Source organism: Crocodylus siamensis, chromosome 1 (assembly GCF_052110815.1).
Source record: "Crocodylus siamensis isolate JL-2025a chromosome 1, ASM5211081v1, whole genome shotgun sequence".
In the NCBI taxonomy this organism is placed as follows: Eukaryota; Metazoa; Chordata; order Crocodylia; family Crocodylidae; genus Crocodylus; species Crocodylus siamensis.
Window position 1 is genome coordinate 418,244,947 of NC_143395.1, and position 16,996 is coordinate 418,261,942.

General features: G+C 50.1%; 1 protein-coding gene across 9 annotated transcripts in view; it reads right to left on the reverse strand.

The window, feature by feature from the left end:
• The window catches only part of NUMA1 (nuclear mitotic apparatus protein 1), a 43,216-nt gene extending 26,342 nt beyond the window's left edge, over positions 1 to 16,874 (reverse strand). For 6 of the 9 annotated variants that reach the window (XR_016439672.1, XR_016439671.1, XM_090030853.1 and 3 more), the window contains exon 1: positions 6,074 to 6,231. The gene's annotated coding sequence lies outside the window, so the exon portion shown is untranslated. Of the gene's footprint in view, positions 1 to 6,073; positions 6,232 to 10,369; positions 10,443 to 16,122; positions 16,452 to 16,846 lie in introns of those variants that run through there. The other 3 variants (XM_090030852.1, XM_090030851.1, XM_090030850.1) reach the window with 3 other exon arrangements.
• Positions 16,875 to 16,996: the final 122 nt, after the last annotated feature.

Consider the following 16,996-nt stretch of genomic DNA (forward strand, 5'->3'; position numbering starts at 1 on the left):
GTCATCTGCCCCCACTGAGGACAGTCCAGCTCCATCCTCTTTGCAACCCCCCTGTTCAATCCCCTTCAGCTTTCTCTTCTTCAGACTCAATAAGCTAAGTTCCGTTTCTCCTCACCAATCATGTCCCACAGCCCCCCAACCATTTTCCCTGGACTCTCTCCAATGTGTCCACATCCTTTCTGTAGCGGGGGACCCAAAGCTGGACACAGGACTCCAGATATAGGTATTTCCCGCAAGTGATCACTTACAGCCCAAGACTAAAAAGCCTTTGGAGGAACACAACTAGAGCATTTCAAAACCCCAAAGCATTTGCTAGGGTTGGGGCGAGGGCCAGAGCAGAAGCCTGCATCTGCACTGCCTCATGCTTGATTCCAAGACAAGGGGCTTCTCCCCCTGCCATGTTAAAGGGGGGAAAAAACCCTTATCTCGGAATGAAGTAAATACAGTCAGTCTTGTTCCATTAGCCATCCCCCAATCTTTCGCTTATTGTCACTTTAGAGCAGGGATGTCAAACACATGGCCCATGGGTCAGGATCCAGCCCATGGGTTGCTGGCCCAACCCCATGCACTAGTCCCCATCCTACTAACTGCATGCAGGGGCCACCATGTGCAGCCCTCACCCCAGACCCCCTGTGCTGCATGCAGTGCTAGGTTTGGCTTGCATGCTGTGGGCATGCCCACCCCAAGCTGGCCCCACATGCACAGTGAACCCCAGGACTCCAGCCAAGGGGAGGCAGCATGGGGTATGTGTTGCCCATGGACAGTACTTGGCATGGCAGGCAGCAGCACAAGGCACTGGTCTGGGCCATGCTGCTCATGGCCCCCAGAGCTGGAATAGGGCATGTTCTGCCTGCAGCTTGTGGGCAGGATTCAGCATTGCACACAGCATATGGACCCAAGCTGAACGTGGCACCCCAAACTGACCCCATGATGCATGCAGTGCTGGATCCAGCCCATGCACCATGGGCAGCACACACTCTGGGGCAGTAGCACAAACTGGACCCAGCACCAGAAGCTGCACAGGGGGTATAGTCCCGTCCAGCCCAGCAACACCCAGCCGGCTCATGAGGTCACCTGAGTTTGCCACCCGTGCTTTAAAGTCTCCTCTTCCAGCCCTTAAACTTAGGCTGAGCCCATCTCTTGTTTTGGGCAACAGAGAGCCTGCCCACTCTGTAAAGAGAGGACATTTGGGATTTGCTCCATGTAGCAGATCAGTGCATCCTAAAGCACTAAAAGTTCCTATTTGGGGTCCCAAGGGCAATGACAGTGCAATGAGTCACTCCGGAGCACCTTCCAGCACTGAAGCTGGGCTCCTTTCGGACCCTGCACCCCTACACCTCCTAGTTTTAATCTGGAGGGAGGAATGCAGTCCTCTGCTGGGTTTGTCCCTCCAGCCTGTGGAGTAAGGGCCTCAAATGCCCGGCTCTGTAACAAACGGACAGGTTTCCTGCACTGGTAGCCACAGCAGCAGCAATGGTCTCCTGCCCCCTACTCAGATGGGGGGGGCACATAAAAGGCACTTTGCCTCATTGCCCACTGGGCTGGACTGCAGAAGGGATGTCTTTGGCCAGCAGTAGCCCCTTCCAGCTTTCCCTACCCCTCTTGGCCTCTGCTGGTTGTCTCCCCAGATGAGGTTTTGTTCAATTGCAGCAGGAGAAACAGCTTTCACTTCAGTATGGCAGACTCTCAGCACAGGAGCTGGCAGCGCAGCAGCAGCTGATCCTGCCTTTGTGATTAGTCTATCTGGGCCTGCCCGGGTGTGGAAGCAAAGCTGGTGGTTCGCAGTATCTGGAAGCCCCAGGGGCCTGGACTGGAGCTAAGAAAACATAACCACAAGCAACAGGGAAACGAAGTGGAGCGTGTGGCTCACCCCTGAGGACTCGCCAATTTGGGGTTGGGGAAGAAAGGGTGGGAGCAGTTCCAGGCTTCACAATGGCCCTAACAAGATAGGAGGCAGCCTCAGGGGGATCCCTTTGCCCTGAGTCAACAGAGCAGGTGCTGAACAGCACAGGGCCACACTCCACCACACTGCACAAGTTAGAAAAGGGAGCAGAGGGAATCCAGGTCAGCAGAATGCAATTACCCATGCCGGAATCTGGCAGGATGCTGGTGTTAACAACCAGCTCCTGCTGAAAGGGTCATGGGACCTCAAGCAACCACAAGCTGTTGGGATCTCAGCTGACTTGACAGTCCCTCCTCCCCAGCTGGGATGGCGACAGAGGCGGCAAAGGACACTGCACAGCAGCATGGAGACGCGGCCGTTCACGTGCTTTGACTCTCCTTGGCAAAACTCCCTCTGTGCTAAGACCAGCAGTGCTGTGGACCCAGCTCCTCACACGTACCCCAAGCAGCACTGAACCCTCGTGCCAGCGTGGCTGTGGGCCGTGTCCTCTGAATGCACAGCTGGGCTGGTAAGAAGCATCCCAAGAACATTTGGGGGCTCACCCAGACCTGGAGATATTTACCAAGGGTCACTGCAAGATGCAAGCCTTCCCTCCAAAACCGAAGGCTGGCCACGCCAGATCTATCCATCAAAATGCATTCACCTGCCGCTGCCAAACCTCTTGCAGGCTCAAGTAGAAGCTAAGCCATGAGCATATCCCAGGCTTTCCCTAGCCAAGGCAGAGCCCATCACCAGTAAAAGGTTTCCCAAAACAAGACTAGGGGGTTTTGAAGGCTCCCTCTGGAGCTCTCTCCCCTGGAGCTCCCTGGAAGGCTGAGGACTACCCCTGACCAAGGGAAAACCAGCTCCTACTAGAGACCAAAGGGCTCCTGTATGGTCCTCTTCCCTTCTCACATTTCAGAAAGCACAAACTCCTCCCCACTTTGCCCTAGTGATTCCTCGCAAGGAATTAGAGACTGCCCTGCATGGCAAGAAGGCACCCTGGCCTGACCCCCGCCCCCAAAACAGGCATGGGAAGCCAATCACTTAAGCATCCAGCATGCAGCCGCCTCCCTTCCCTCCCCACCTGGGCCCAGCACAAATCAGCTGCTGCAGAAGAGAAACATTTGACAGCTTGGCGTTCTGGGTGGCAGGCCAAGCACACAGCCAGAGCTCCAGGAGGACAGACCCGACTGCCTCTTTGCCCCAGTATCACGGCATCTCCTGGGCAGTGACCCTTGCTTCTTGTGGAGTTGCTACGCTGTTATAGGCTGGCTGGCAAGACAACAGAGCACCTTGCAGGCAGACATGCATAGCTCTCAGACTGCCCTGCAGAGTTTTAGGAGAATGGACTGATTAGCAGGATTGCCCGGTATCTGGGATGTGCAAGTAGCTCTAGGAACATGAGACTGGAAGGGAAATCCAGGGCCATCAAGTCCAGGCCCCTACCGTCATAAACCCATTGTCGTAGCACCCTTTCCATGCATGACCAGGGTTCAAAAGATAAAACTAACGAGAGGACTAAAGCCACTAGTTAAACAGCTAAGAGCATGGGTGGGCAAAATGCGGCCCGGGGGCCAGACGCAGCCCACCAGGCCATTCTATTCAGCCCACGGGGCCCCTAGAAAATTTAGAAAATTAATATTAATCTGCCCTGGGCTGCCTGCCATGCGGCCCTCGATGGCTTGCCAAAACTCAGTAAGCGGCCCTCTGCCCAAAATAATTGCCCACCCCTAGGTAAGAGGCACACCTCAGCAAATCCAGGACCAGCCTCCCGGGGAACAGGCCAGCCCCTATGGCACACCCAGCTTCTCCTTAGAAGGTGCTGCCCTTTGTAGCAGGTACCAGCCTTTGGGCCAGTTGAGGAGAGCTCTCCCTACACCCTCAGTCTAGCAGGTGTCTGACTGCAATGGTCCATAGGTCCCACCTTTTTCAGCATCATTTTTCTTTAAGAAGTGGGAGACCCTCTATTCTATGCCTCTGCCAAGTAACCACCTGGGGAGCTGTTGTGAGGAACATCTTTCCCTAAGGAGCACAAAGTCCAGGCCATTCTTGACATTTTGCTGCTGTCCAGATGTTGAGAACGGCAGCAAAATGGTTCATTTCAACTCAGGTGCTGCTTGGCAGAGCTGGGAGCAGCAACACAGATAATGAGGTGGCCTGTCTGCAGTATTGAGAAGGCAACACAGTACTGCCTCACGCTCCATTCCCCTAGGGAAAGCACTCTTAGAAATGCAAAAATCTGAGTTTGCTGCAAAAAGTCCTGGGTTAGCCGCCTGTCCCCAGGGAAGATCTTGCACTGGCTACAGGGTGGGTAGCTGCTCAGAGGTCAAGCCCTAGTGATATGACACCATTTGGCAGGTCAGTCTAGTGAAGGGACCCGAGGAGGGATCCTACCATCTGTTATTGCCCAAATTCCTGCAGCGCAAGGTGGCAGGACAGGGGTTGGCAGAAGCAAACACCATTATCTTCTGATCACCAACGTGGCTCATGCAAAAGGAGAGGCTTTGGACAGCCCTGGCCCTCAAGCAGCAGAGACCTCATGGTCTGGGAGAGCCCAATCTCGACTCCACTTGACAGGAGTCCCAGGCTATCCAGGAGCTGTGGAAGTGCCCAGGCACAATGAAAGGGCTGGGAGCAGAGCACCCAAGCACATTTTGGGGTTCTGGAGCTCTCCATTTTCTACCAGCAAATTTGAAGGCTACTGTTTTTCTAATCACTTTGCTTTGCTTTGCCAAGTACCCAACTCTCCCACTCACTTCAGTGGAACATCAAACACCCCTCACATCAAGGTACTTGACTTTCAGAAGAAAAGGTTGAAAACTGTGACTTAAAACACCCACCATTTCCAATAATTCAAGCATTAGTTCTATTATGTGGACCAGAAAACGAGGCAAAAGTGAAATACCCTGGTAATTACAGCTTAGCTCCTCGGCAGCTCTGCTTTGCCTGGGGAAGGCTTGTAGATGTTGCCATGATAAAGAGACCCATAAGACAAGTCAGGACTAAGCAGGAAGTCGTGTCCAAGCTAGGATGCTAATGCCAGCCTTCCTGGATCCCAGCCTCATGCCCAAACCACTGCATCTTGTCAGAGCTGGCAGATGGCACTGCTAAGGCTTGACAAATTGTTCGACACCCGCTTACTCCTTCCAGAGTAGGCAATATGCCTTGTGCTAGCCATCGGCAGGCTTTAGGCAGGCACAGTGGATCTGCAAAGGAACTGCTCTTTCCTCCAGGCAGAGGGAGCAGATCAGGAGCTCAAGAGGGCCAGAGGGAAAGGGAATTTCATTTCTGCTGAAAGGCGCGGAACAAGGTTTCAAGACATAACATGACAAGGACCTGAGTCTTGCCGTGAGGTTCACTGCTAAGTGTTTTTTTAACTACGCATCCTGTGCTGACACAAAGCTCGAAGAACACATCCCAGCTGAATACAAAGAGGAGCGGACCCCAAGCTGGTAGGAATACGACAGACCTGATAGACGACAGCAACAGCAGCAGAAGCCCAGGCCACCATGGCTTGCCCCTGACACAGCATTGTCCCCTGCCACTTCTCCCCGCAGTTACAACAGACAAAATACCGCGTTACGCAAGCAAGCTCCTTTGGACTCAAAACCACAGCCCAGGGAGGAGACAAGCCCGCCCGATTGCTTATGCTGTCTGTCTGCTCATGCCATGGATTTCCCCGCGCCTCTGAGCTGGGGCTGAATTGAGCAAGGAAATGGAGGGGGGGTCAGCCTCCTGAAGAAAGCTCAAAGCTAGTCGCCTGAACTGGAGCACTCCCCACTTGGGTCATGAACAGACAATGCACAATCCTACATCCCCCGCACCAGCCTCAGCACCGGGTCCACATCCATCCCAGCCCCCAGCAGCTGGATGAAAGGATCGTCCCAACCGCAGCTACGCAGAAAGACACCGAGACTGCTAGCGAGGAAAGAAAATACACCCTCCCCACGGGAAAGCCCAAACACCCGGATGTTGGCGAATCGAACTTGGCCTGTCGCCCTCAGAGTTTAGTTATTTCTTTGCACCTTGAAGGACACGCAGAAGGTTTCCAACCCTACAGATTTTGCGGGAAAAGAAAAAAATCCAGCCAAGCCAGCCCGACTTTGGAGCCCAAAGAGGATTTTACGCTCCCCCTCCCCACCCGGGTTTAAACAAACAAGAAAGATAAAGTCTTTGTTCAGGCCTTACCAGACTTCTAAAAGCCACAACCTGGGTAAGGTTTTGAATCCGCCATTAGCATTTAAAACCGGTGAAAGAGACAAAAATAAGAGAGTAACCACACACAAAAGAAAAGTTGTTGGTTTTCTTCTCAGGCTGGCAGGAGATGGTCCCCCCCCCTTCTTGGCCGGGAGCCAGAGAGACGTCACAGCAAGGAGTCTGCTTTCTTTAAAGGCACACAGCACAAAAAGCCAGCCTCGGCCTGTGGCAAGCTGCCACCAATTCGGGACTGGAACGTCCTACTAAATAGGCGCATTGTCAGAAAGCCCCATCTGCCCCCATGAAGCCTCTTCCCTCCACGGAGACGCATTCGCTTCGGCGACTGTTTTATACCTTGGCGTAGCAGGCGGGAGAAAGCGAGCCAGCTCGGCACGGGCATGGCGCCACACAAATATTAAAAGGTAGCTGTGTTAGTCACAGGACCCAGCCTATGGAGAGCGACTGCCAACCCCCACCCTGCAGCCTCTGTGATCAGAGATGTAGGGCTAAATACAGAGATGATCCCCTTTGCGCCGTGCCATTGTGCAGAGCTCTCATCAACGCAGGGGCTCAGGGACCCCTGTAAATCGCCACTTCCAGGCTGCAATGGAGCCCCTTACATGCTCCAGTGCAGACCAGATAAACCAGCCTCCAAGATGGCTCGGCCAGAGGCAAGTCTCCTTCAATGCATGGCTTTATACAGCCAGGCCCCATGTGCCCTGCTTGGCCCAGCTCATCTCAGAAACCATTTCAGCTGGAACATCTCTTAACCTACCAACTCTTGACTGTCTGCATGGAGCCAGAGACATGGGGGTTAGAAAGGACCTGGCCAATGTGAGATGGAGACGGAAGATGCTAAAACCCAGTGACGAGGAAAGCATCTGGAAAGTAAAGGAGGATGGAAAAAGCTTTTCAAGCCAAGCCACCTCAGCTGTTAACTTCTTCACTGCCAACAGAAGCGCAGGCCTTTGCAACAATCCTCCCTTTCTAAGGCCGAGTATACCCATTGGAAACAGCTGCTGGAAATGCGTGAGCATTCCTGCAGTGCCTAAAAGGAGTCCAGCTGCCTCCCAATGACAGGGAAAATCTAAAGAGAGGGAAGATCCGTGTCCTACTGTTCTCACAGAGGCATCCTAAAACTGTGCCAACAGGATGCACAACCCGGAGAAGCTGGAAAGCTCTCGGGCACCCTTTGTCTACAGGGCAGGACCCAATGCCAATGACAGCCAAGAGCACAAATGGAGGCTGCATTAGTTTACACAGGAGCTGCCCACCCAAGTTACTGCAAGCAACAACCTTCAGAGACACAGTTTCCTTTCCCCGTTCATCCTAGCTACTCGTCTTGTGCTGGCTGAGGATGTGGAGAGCTGCCAACAGAAGGCTGTGTTCAGAGATGGATGCCTGGATAGACCACAGGATTAAATTCTAGTCGTGGCCTGAAGATGCTCACGGCTGAGGCTGACCAAGCTGCAGCCTCTATCAGATCAGCCTACAAGAACAAGGACACTTCCACCTATTTCACAGGAGCCTGGAGGTTTAATGAGTTCATCAAGATCCTCAGAGAACAGCTCGTACACAGTGTTTTCTGCCTTGTTCTGTACAACATGTTCTTGCTGAAGCTCTCAAAAGGTTTTTTCCATACCAACCAATTGAGCTTTAAAAATACCCGGAAGGAAAAACACTCATTTATGGATGGAGAAGTGAAGGTACAATTTGGTATCTTAAGCATGCTATACAGATTTGGACGAGGCTGACTTTGCTGTATTTATCCACATGAGAAAGAAAGGAGATAAGTGATCACTACTGCTACTTATTAGTATTCATAGGTGAATGCTGTAGGCATTGCTGTGCAATAATTGTAGAGCCCTTGTGTGACAAGTCAGTTAGACAGCTCTTCCATACCGCATTATGAGGCTTTCCTGTGTGAATGTACCTATCTCATGTTTTAGACTGATAATACATAATTCAGTAGCCATGCAGAAAGGCAACATAACAGTTCCCCATATAACATCTAGATACGAACTAGAAAAACAGAAGCCTGCTATTCACTTCAAGGGTCCTGTGCATCTCTCCTCCAATACACTGTGAGCTTTGTTTTTTCCAGGCTGGGGTCTAGAGATCAAAAGACCACAAAGCACTTAGGAATCTTTTTGGAGGCAGCAGAAGGGGAGACAGGTGAACTGTAGGCCACTGCCTGTACAAGCTTTATGAAGAAAGCTCAAAGGACTCTGTCCATCCAGACAGAGCAAGGTAAGCCTTAGGGAAGAGCCACCTCTGTGCTAGCTATTGTTCCAGATACACTTGTGCTTGTGCTCTCAAATTACTGTTTTAAGGAATCTGCTTACTAATTACCATCGGCAGTGCCTTTGGGAAGGAACAGAAGTGAAGGGTCTAAGCCCAAGAGAGGCCTATTAATGTGATTACAGGTGACTCAGACTAGGTGCCAGCTGGCACCCACAGTGTAAGAGAAATAAGTATTTCTATTCCAAGAAAGCCATCATGGCATGAGGCCTAAACCTCAAGGGCACACTGAAATGCCAGGATGTAAGAAATACAAGTAACTCAGGAATAGCAACAATCCCCAAGAGAACTCAGTATAGCCAACTAGGAGCATGGATAAGTGACTTGACCAAGGGCATGCAAGTCCTCAGCCGCTGAGGCTGGAATGGAACCTATGTCTCCTAAGTCACCATCCAGTGCCTTAAGCACAAGAGCACTTGTAAGCACACAAACAATATTCAAAGGAGCTCACTGCCATCAGAAAGACTCACATGCATGTTCAGGTCTACCAGCTGGAGAGATGCACTAACTCAAATTTCTCATGTGCCTCTTTAAGAAGGGGTCAGATCCAGTCTGATCCAAAACTTGGAAGTTATCAAATCCAGTTCTATATGCATCAGCTACACTTTCCCCGCTTGTTTTATTTATCCAGACGCAGTGTACACTAGCAACACCTAGGTAGTGAATGTGGTGTTGAAAGTGGAATCCAATAAGAAGAATGAGTATGCTCACACCATGTACATTTTCCAAGACAACACTAAGGCAAAAAGCAAATCTTCAGACTACCAAGAGAGAAAAATCACATCTCTGACTCTTAACAGCAACAAAATCCAGTGGTATTTTTAACAGCAGGTAAGGCTCCCTCAATCTCTTAATACTGGTTTCCATCTCTGACCATGTCCCTTTAAATCTGTTTGCCAAATCTAATTGGGAAGTTTCCTTACATCCAGCAAAAAGAGTGCTACTAAACATACCCATATCTACAGCTTGGATCTCAGGAGAATCCCACAAGAATCCCAAGCAAGACTGCACAACAGAGCAACAAAATAAGCATTCCCTTCTTGCTGTATCTGGAGCACTTCTATGCTTTGAAAACAGCTACCTTACAACTGGCCTAGAACAGAATTTAAAATACAAGTGAAAGACTTTAGAAATTACAGAATACCACACTGACATTTCATAATGCACAGCACCTCACCCAGCCCAGATTAAGGAGAAAAATCTCCCCACAACCACAGCTCAATTACTTATGGAAAAAAGCAGAGGGCCCAAGTTTAGCACTACGTGTCAAATCGGCTCCATTAATTTAGCCACACTTAAAATGGCTCAGCCTCCTTCAAAAGAGCTGATCTGTACTGAATCAGGACAGACTTGCTGCACTTTTCAGTTGAGTTTCACTAAGGATCTGAAAAACTGTGGCCTGCAACCCACCCACTTGGAAGCACCAAGAGATGGCAAATCAAGAAGCACCATTGTTGGTCAAGTCTTTTAACCTCTTCTCCATAGGACAGGGAGACAACTGAGAGCTTCAAATATTCTGACGTAGTGGCATCTCAGCCTCCTTCTCCAGCTTTTCCTTTGCAGGTGAGGTGTGAGATGAGGCAAGGCATTATGAGCATTATCTACAGTCAAGGAATTCTTGCACAGTGCTCTACAAAGCTGTTCTGCCTCTTCTTTCTATTTAGCAAGGCCAATGGCAACACAGCAGATTTCTTCCAACATAGAATATGCCCATACAGCAAAAGGAAGGTGCGACTGTGGCATGTGCTAACATAATCTAGCTAGTAGGAGTAACAACAGCAGTGGAAGCACAACGTTGTGAACTTTGGCATATGCTACTAACAAGGGTACCAACCCTTCTGGCATCCTCAGGCCATGCTCTACTTGCTAGCACATGCTAACTCCCATGTTCTCACTCCTTTTGTTACTTGTGCTAGCTAAAAATCAAGCTAACTCCAGCACACCAACATACTTCAACCACACCTTCATTTTGCTGGGCAGACATACCTTAAGGGAGTTGTCTTCCCAGTGTCTCATCACCAAGAGGCTTGGCATCATACTCTCCAGCATTCAGCCCTGTCTGCAAAAAGTTAATCCAGAGAAGAGAAGTAAGGCTACCAAGCATAAAGCAAAAAAAAAAAAAAAAAAAAAAAATGCAACCAATTTATCAGAGGACAAAGATTTTTATCCTGGGATCCTAGAGATTCACAAACCCACTGCCCTACCCCAAATACCTGTGAAGTACCAAGATAATGCTCCTTCCCTCCCCTCTCCCCACACTGGTACTTCTGTTATGAACATGTCTGAACAGCTCTCGCTGTTCTCAGCGGTGGCAGGTGACAGAACAAGGAGCAATGGGCTCAAGTTGCAGTAAGGAAAGTTGAGGTTGGATATTTGGGAAACCTCTCTCACTAGGAGGGTGGTAAAGCACTGGAACAGATTACCCAGAAAGGTGGTGGACATTCCATCCTTGGAGGTTTTGAAGCCCTGGCTAGCCAATGCCTTGGCTGGGATGATGTAATTGGGGCTGGTCCTGCTTTGACCAGGGGGTTGGACCAGATGTGACCTCCTAAGATCCCTTCCCACCCTCATTCTATTTAACACTGTTCTGAGTGAGATATTTTGATGGTGTCTGCATTGCCTTTAGACTGAGCTCTGAGGAGCGATCAGTGCTCTAACAAACACACTGGAGACAGAGCACTTTTTGGCCCATGCCCAATGCTTTGGCTTTGGCCAAGGTACAGTGGAGAGCATGGGGCAGAGTTTTCTTCACCCTGGCCAGCAGGTTATCTTTTTGGACTAGTGTGCTGGACACATTTGCACACTTTGCTTCAAATCCCCTTAGACCTCCCATGGACAACATGAGGGCCTCTCAGTACAACCACAGCAGTAAAGGCAGGCTCACACCTTGCCACTACAAATGTAAGGCATATTTGAATACAAGAAGTGACAGTCTCCTCACTTTTGCTCTCCCAGGTTACAGGCTGCCTAGGGTGCAAAAGCATAGAACCATGGGGCTCCTACTGTGCCACAGCACAGACCCACAGGGCAGGAAGGGCCTCAAGACCGTCATGAAGTCCTTCCTCCACCTCCAGGCCCAACTGCAAATAAACTATGATGATGACTGAACCCTGGAGCATTTGCAGCAGAGGAGCACGAATCACTTCAATGAAGAGTTTCAAAGAACACTAATATAAAAGCAGATCAGCTTCCTACTTCCAGGATACCTACCTTAAAGAGAAAGGCCAAAGGCAGTCCAGTCTCCTTAGCTGGGACCAAACAAAAAACAACACAATACAGAAAAATTACAGAAAGGGGGGGGAGGGGGGTAAAGTCTGACTGGTTAAGTCCATAACCAACTAGAAGCAGCTCTCAAATCACCCTGCCATGTTTTGTGGCTTTACTATGACCTTTTTCATTCTTAAAGAACTCTCTCCCTCCACCTGTCCTATGCTGCATAAGACTGGGGCTAGGAAGGGAACCCAGCTGATTATTTTGGGAAACAGCAGGACTGATAGATACAGTGACACCAGTGGCTAAAAAAAAAACAAAAAACAAAAAAACTGTACTTCCGTAAAAATAATAAAAGAGCCCAACAGCTGTGTCAGGCTGGATGCTGTAACCACTAGGAGCAAGGGAGCCTCTGCTCCACAGAGCTTACACAGTCGAAACAAGACATGGAGAGGAGGTGTATTCTCTTCTGGGGTTTTGCATTATCACCCAGCACTGCAGCAGTGAGTATCTTCCAAGCAGTGACAAATAAGATGAAGAACTGAAGGTCAGAGAGATTCAGTGACAAATCCAAGACCGCAGAAGTGGGAGTTTGGAGCTTACCTGAACAAGTACTCTGAAGACAAGCAAAAGACAGGGCAGACTGGAAACTGGTTCAGATAGGCATAAACTTTCAAAGGTGAAACAGGCCATTGCCTATGGAAGCTTATGCCTCTTTGAACTAATCAGTCTCTAAGGTGCCACCCTGACCTGCCTTCTGCCTGAAGAGGTGCAAAACCCCTCCTAGGCCGAGGGACTGTGTCTACTGGTTAGCAGCAAGCCTGGAAGAGTAGTGGGTGCGCTCCAAACTCGATCACAATCAGTACATGACTCTCCTCTCCCACCAACCAAGTCAAAGGGCTAGTATCTGTACCGGTATACTATGCCTGAGCTCTGCTAAGTTGTCACATTTCAAGCTAGCTCTTGGCTCATTGTTATTTGATAAATGTGAAGCTCTTGGACACTGAGGAGGAAATAAAAGCATGATTAGATACCAACTGAAGCAGTCAGAGTCTAGCTGGTGGCCTGGGGTTTACACTTGACACTCATGCGGTAATTCACAGAGCTGAAGCACTGAAACATTAAATCATGTCTCTCGTCTGCAGCAACAAGGGATCTCTGGAGCTATTGAGTCCAGCTCCCTGCTTACACAGGCTAACGCATCATAATCCTCCTCATAACTTTATCGAGCTTCAGCTTAGAAGTCATTTTTTCACTCTCTCCAGGCTAACTTACAACAGGTCTGACGTTTCCTGGAAGATGCCCAAGTAAAACAAGGATCTTGCACAAACCTGCTCAGTAATACAGCCCACATGGGAGGAGAAATAGAAGATTTTGGATAATCTCAGCCAAATGCCTGCAGTGTACACTGCAACTGGCACTTAAATAGTGAGTGGGAAAAGGGGAGATTTTATGATCTAACTGAAAAAGGTTAGGGCCACTCTTGTAGGAACAAGTAAGGACAAAAGTGCACCAAGAATACCTCCTGGTTAAATGCACTGACTGCTCTGAATACCTATGCCTTCCTTCCTCATAAGAGAAAGAAAAGTCTGAGAACCTACCTCCCTCAGATACTTTATAAAATCATAAAAGAGTGAGAGTTAGAAGGGACCTCAGGAGGTCACATCTAGTCCAACTCCCTGCTCAACACAGGACTGGCCCCGACTACACCATCTCAGCCAAGACTTAGTCTAGCTGGGTCTCAAAAGCCTTGAAGGATGGAGAGTTTAGAACCTCATGAGATTTCTTTTGGTTCAATCCTCCAATTTGTCACGGTCTCTCTGAATCTTAGCCCAGTGCATCTACTGCTCCCCGCAGCTTGGAGTCATCTGCAAACTTGCTGAGGGCGCACTCATCCCATCTTCCAGGTCATTGATGAAGACTTTGAACAAAACTGGCCTCAGGACTGAGCCATGATAACAACTGCCAACTAGAGACTGAGCCACTGAATCCAGCCAGCTTTCTATCCACCTTACAGACCATTCATCCAGCCCGTACTTCCTTAGCTTGCCTGCGAGAATGCTGCGGACGACCGTATCAAATGCTCTGCTGAAATCAACATATACCACATCCACCCATCTCCCCGCACCAACCAAGCCAGTCATCTCATCATAGAGGCAATCACGTTAGTCAGGCATGACTTGCCCGTGGTGAATCCATGCTGACTGTTCCTAAACACTTTCTTCTCCAAGTGCTTAAAAATGGATTCCTTGAGGATCTGCTTCATGATCTTTCCAAGGACTGAGGTGAGGCCGACTGGTCTGTAGTTCCCTGGACCCTCCTTCTTCCCTTTCTTAAATATGGACACTATGTTTGCCCTTTTCCAATTGTTCAGGTCGTTTTCTGATTGCCATGAGTCTTCAAAGATGACAGCTACCGGCTCTGCAATCACATCAGACAACTTCCTCAGCACCCTTGGGTGCACTGCATCCAGCCCCATGGACTTGTACACGTCCAGTGTTTCTAAATAGTCCCTGACCTGCTCTTTCACCATAGTCAGCTGCTCACTTCCTCCCCAAACTGTGCTGCCAGGTACAGTAGTCTAGGAGCTGACCTTGTCTATGAGGTAGAAAAGTTATTGAGTACTTTGGCCTTTTCCACATCATCACTGGGCACATCTACATGTTCAATTAATGTGATACAAACTCCGGCACATATCACACCAGAGTTTATTGCTCCCAGGCGTTGTGTTTACATGTGCACTTGGGACCTCAGCACATTGAGCCGGGTCAGAGCAGCCCTGGCTGGCAGGGGACCAGCGAGGTCAGCCTGCCACCCCAGGGCTGCTGCAACCCAGCTCAACATGATGCAGAGGGGATGGCTGAGACACGAAGATGCTCAGCAGGCACCCCCGTGCCGAAGCACCCTCATGCCCCAGCCAGCCCGGTTCCAGTCTACACGCGTGCTGTGGCAGAATATTGGACTCCGCTGCAGGATAATGCTCGTATATACAAGTACTATGTTGTGGCAGAGTAAATTAGTTTAGTGTCACACACGTAGACACTTAAGTTTTACTGTGGAGCTTATTAGTCAGCACTGCAGTAAATGTCTTGTGTAGACGCACTCACTAGGTTGCCTCCCCCATTCAGTAAGAGACTCACACTTCCCCTGATCTTATTCCTCACATCCCTGTAGAAACCTTTCTTCTGACACTTCACATCCTTTGCTGGCTGCAACTCCAGTTACAACTGGCCTTCCTGATTTCACCCGTTTGCCCGAGCAATATTCTTATACTCCTCCCTAGTCGTTTGTCCAAGTTTCCACTTCTGGAAAGCTTCCTTTTTATGTATTTATGCAGACAGAGCAAAAATGCCCTTTGCAAACTCCAGGTCCTTAGTAGAATTACTTTACCATGGCTGACCATGAAAGCTTGGCCAGACCTACCCATGAAATTTAAATGACCGAAATACAATAACAGTGCATCTTGCACAAGAATGCAAGATCATAACTGGGACCATGTGAAATGAAACAATCCCAGTTGATCTCATCTCCTGCTCTAATTACTAATGTACCCAATGTCTTATTATGCAAAACCATTCATAAATAACTGCATCTCCCTCTGTGACTGTATCCTCCTGGTTGACACATCCTCCCTTGATTAAAACATATTTCTCAAAACAAGAAGAAATATCAGTTTGGGGTTTTGTAAATGTCTCCACAAACCATTACCAGGTTCAGAAAATTTGGGGCTCTGCCCCACTGTTCAAACAATTACCCCAAACAGCAGCAATGTCCCGAGGTGTCACATTCAGTCAATCAAGACCCACCCCATTAGATCCAACTGTAACCTCCAGACAGATCAAAAACTTGCAAAAAACCGCTGTACAACGGGATGACCCAAAACAGGATCTGATCAGCTAGCAACTGTAACATGATGGTCCCTCCCTACCTGCTTTGTTCAGACTTCAATCGACCAGCTACCAAGGAGGAATACTTTGAAGCTATACAATTCAAGAGTTGAAGAAAGAAAGAGAGTTGCTAGCAAAATGGGCTTCAGAAGAGAGAGAGAAAAATCACCACAGTATTGCAACCTGCACCCAGCTGATTGCTCTCATCCACGCCGGTGCCACTCCAAAGACTGAAGCCGCTTCCTTGACTGTACTGGCGAGAGACACCATTGCAGCTAACAGATACCGGACTTTTGTGACAGCTCATTTACTGAATATTGGGAAGGAGTTGTTTCCCCACCCCTCCTGTCATTTAGTTTTATAGCTTGCTTGTGGTATAGTTATTAGAGCCTCTCTGTCATTAATCAAACAAGGGGTCGTGTCAACCCTTCAGCGCACTAGGTTTGAATCCCACTTTTTGCAACCACCACCAAAAATCAGTAGTTAAAAAAGTGGGAGTGAAGGTATAAAACAGAAGAGGGAAAACAAAAAACAAAAAACGAGAAAGCAGCGCTTGACCAAGACGCCAACCTCGTGCTGCAAAGGTATAAATTAAACTCGATTGTGACCCGGGAAATCCTCACACCCGGGACTTGAACTCACAGGCTTTTGCTGGAGCTACCAGCAGATGAAGATCCCAGAGCGGGAAGGACACCCTTCAACGTGGAGGCATCCGCTCGCACAGCGAGACAGGGACGAACAGCCTCCGGAGAGGTTAAAACCATGCGAGGAAAGGAGACATCCGAGACCTACGAGGTCTGCGACGCAATCGAGGGCTTCGCCGACACATGAAGCTGCTCCCAAACCACCTCCGTGAGGGCACGCAGCAATCCATGCCTCATTCCCGCCTGTCCCGACCCTCGCGCGCAGCCACGAGCCCACGGGGCCCTGTGGCTGAGGAGAGTCCGGGCAGGGCCAGAGCGAGACCCCCTGTCAGGGAGGACGGGCGTGAGCGTCACGTGCTTTGGCCAAGCTCAGACGAGGGGCGCAAAACACGGCTGCGCCTGCTGAGCTGCGGAAAGCCCCCGGCGTCCCCCTCCCCCCCAGGGTATAACCCCCCACAATTCCCACCCCCAGGTCACAGCCCACCCCCTTAATGCACAACCCCCCTGCCCCCCAAATACCCTCTCTATCCCCCCCCCAGGGCACAGACCCCCAGCAATGCACAACCCCAAATATCCCCCTCAATCCCCCCCAGGGCACAGCCTCCCCCAGGGCACACTCCCCAGAACCAAAGACGGCCGCGGGGGGGGGGGGGGGCTGTGCCCCACAAGGTCCCCCGTAGCGCACAGCACCCCCCGACACCGCTCCTCCCCCCGGCCGTTACCTCGCCCCCGATTCAAACCGCTGCGCCGCGCCCCGCCCCCCCGAGCCCTTCCCCATTGGCTGCCCGGTACTGACGTCAGTCCGCACCTACGTTACGTGGCGGGTGGCAGGACTCCCGCTCCCAGTAGGCCGCGCGCGGCGGGCATAGATC